This window comes from Macadamia integrifolia, unplaced genomic scaffold (assembly GCF_013358625.1).
Source record: "Macadamia integrifolia cultivar HAES 741 unplaced genomic scaffold, SCU_Mint_v3 scaffold472, whole genome shotgun sequence".
NCBI lineage: Eukaryota > Viridiplantae > Streptophyta > Magnoliopsida > Proteales > Proteaceae > Macadamia > Macadamia integrifolia.
Window position 1 is genome coordinate 238,534 of NW_024870461.1, and position 2,567 is coordinate 241,100.

Genomic DNA, 2,567 nt, shown 5'->3' on the forward strand with positions numbered 1-2,567 from the left:
AGAGAGACCTAACTCATTATTTAAAAAGTTTTCCAATGGGCCCACTCATCACGAGTCCAATGATTAATTAAAGCCCACACTAGCCAGCCTATATTAAACTAATTAAAAGCCCATATGTTTCACTTAATTAGATCATATAATTAATCTAATTTTATTAAAGGACAAAAACCCAATTAATATAAGCTCACATGAAATATTCTAACATTCTCCCACTTGGGCTATATTAATTGCTATAAATTTTGAAAACTTATTTTGTCCTTAAAAACCAATCTCAAGCTAACCATCAACTTAATGCACGTGTCTTTAAAATAGTCTAGAGACATCTCTAATAGTCAATCCTGTCCCATAGAATCTCAAACATCAAATCATGACGGTAATTGTATCTTGTAAATGGCACAGGACTTTCCATGGTCACGAGAGCTCTTAACTCTATTGACATAAATTCAATTGTGGCAACTAAATAACACCTATATAATGGTTCCATATGTGTTATCCCCTTTGTCAGTCCAATTTTCTCTCCCTTAAGTGATACAACCACATTAGGGAAAACTCTTTATGGTTCCAACGAATCTGTATATCTTATCTACAATAACTCAAGTTATACTTTATGTGTTATAAGACATACCTTAAGGCTACTAACTGAATGCCCAGCCTTTACTCAAGGTTAACACACACCTCAAGACCTCAAACATTTATATATATAACATGCTTACATATAAAACACCCACGTGTTAAATACAACAGTTATAACAAAACTGCATTTTATTAAATAAAATTGCATACAAAAGACATTAATATATAATCTCAAAAATTACCAAAAAGGCAAAAGTATAGATAAAATTTTTATTACACAATAGAGCAACATAAAATATCTCCCACTAAACAACCGTATCCCATAATGCTCCTAAGCGCATGCTAATGACATGTCTCTAAAAACATAAGGGCGAAGGCCTTTAGAAAGGGGATCAACTACCATATCATCTGTACCAATATGCTCCACTGTGATGTCACCTTTCTTAACATTTTCCTTTATGGTCAAATATTTGACCTCCATATGCTTGAACTTTATGATACCGTTATTGTTGTTAATAAACAACACAGGAGAATTGTTATCACAGTACAACTGGATGGTTCTAGCCACAAAATCAAACACTGTCAATTCCCTTATGAGGTTTATAAGCCAAATTGCCTGAGTAGCTGCGCCATAGCATGCTACAAATTTTTCTTGCCTAGTTGAAGAATTTATCAATTTCTGTTTCGCACCTTTCCATGATACTGCCCCACTAGCCATTAAGTAAATAAATCTTGATGTGGATTTCCTGTTATCCTGACAACCAGCAAAGTCAGAGTCTGTATACCCTACTAGTTGTAGGTCTTAAACACACTTGTAAATCAACATATAATTCTTTGTCTCCTTTAAGTACCTCAAAACCTTATTGGCAGCAACCCAGTGATCGTGACCAGGGTCTGACTGATATTTGCCTAGAACTCCGGTTACAAAAGCAATATCTAATCTAGTACAAACTTTAGCATACATGATACTTCCAAGTGCACTAACATAGGGCACTTTCTTTATTGAATCTCTCTCAATATTACTTTTAGTGCATTGTAATAAGCTCAGTTTATCACCCTTGAGAATTGGAACATTCCCAGGTTTGCAATCCACATACTGAACCTCTCTAGAACATGATCAATATATGCCCTCTGAGGAAGACCTAACAGTCGAGAACAATCCCTATAGATATCAATGCCAAGGACAAAAAAGGCATCACCAAGGTCCTTCATGTCAAACTCCCTAGATAACAGTTGTTTTATCTCATGCAACAATCCTAGATCACTACTTGCAAGCAAGATATTATCCACATAAAATATAAGGAAGATAAATCTGCTCCCACTGACCTTCTGATATATACACTGATCTACCTGGTTCTCAACAAAACCCAATGAAGTCACAACACTGTCAAACTTAAAGTATCATTGCCTAGAAGCTTGCTTGAGCCCATAAATAGACTAATTAAGTTTACACACAAGATGATCAAAATCATTCACCATAAAACCTTCAGGTAATTCAACAAGCTCCCAAACACCATTATGTTTCATTAATTGCATCTCATCTTTTATTACATCCAATCACAAATCTGGCTGAGGACTAGAAATAGCATCTGAATAAGAAACTGGATTAATCATACAAGTAATGTCATAGTCATGCTCTCCCAAATAGATCATATAGTCTGGTGGTATAGCTGACCTCCTCTCCTTGACAAATCTCTTAAGTGGAGCGTCCACAACCACATCCTACACCTAAGGAACCTCGGTAGGAGCTATATTAACAACATGCTCCTGTATCTCAATAAATGCAACAACCGATGTAGTAGGCACTACATCCATCTGAATAGGTAGAGTAAATGATACAGTCGTCCTAACCACACTACTGTTCTCTATAATCTGAGAACAACTACCCTTCTCAGCCATGTCAAGTTCCAGAAACTTTATTGTCTGTGATTCCACAATTCTAGTACCTCCGTAAGGGTTATCAAATCGATACCCTTTCGAATGATCAGGGTAAG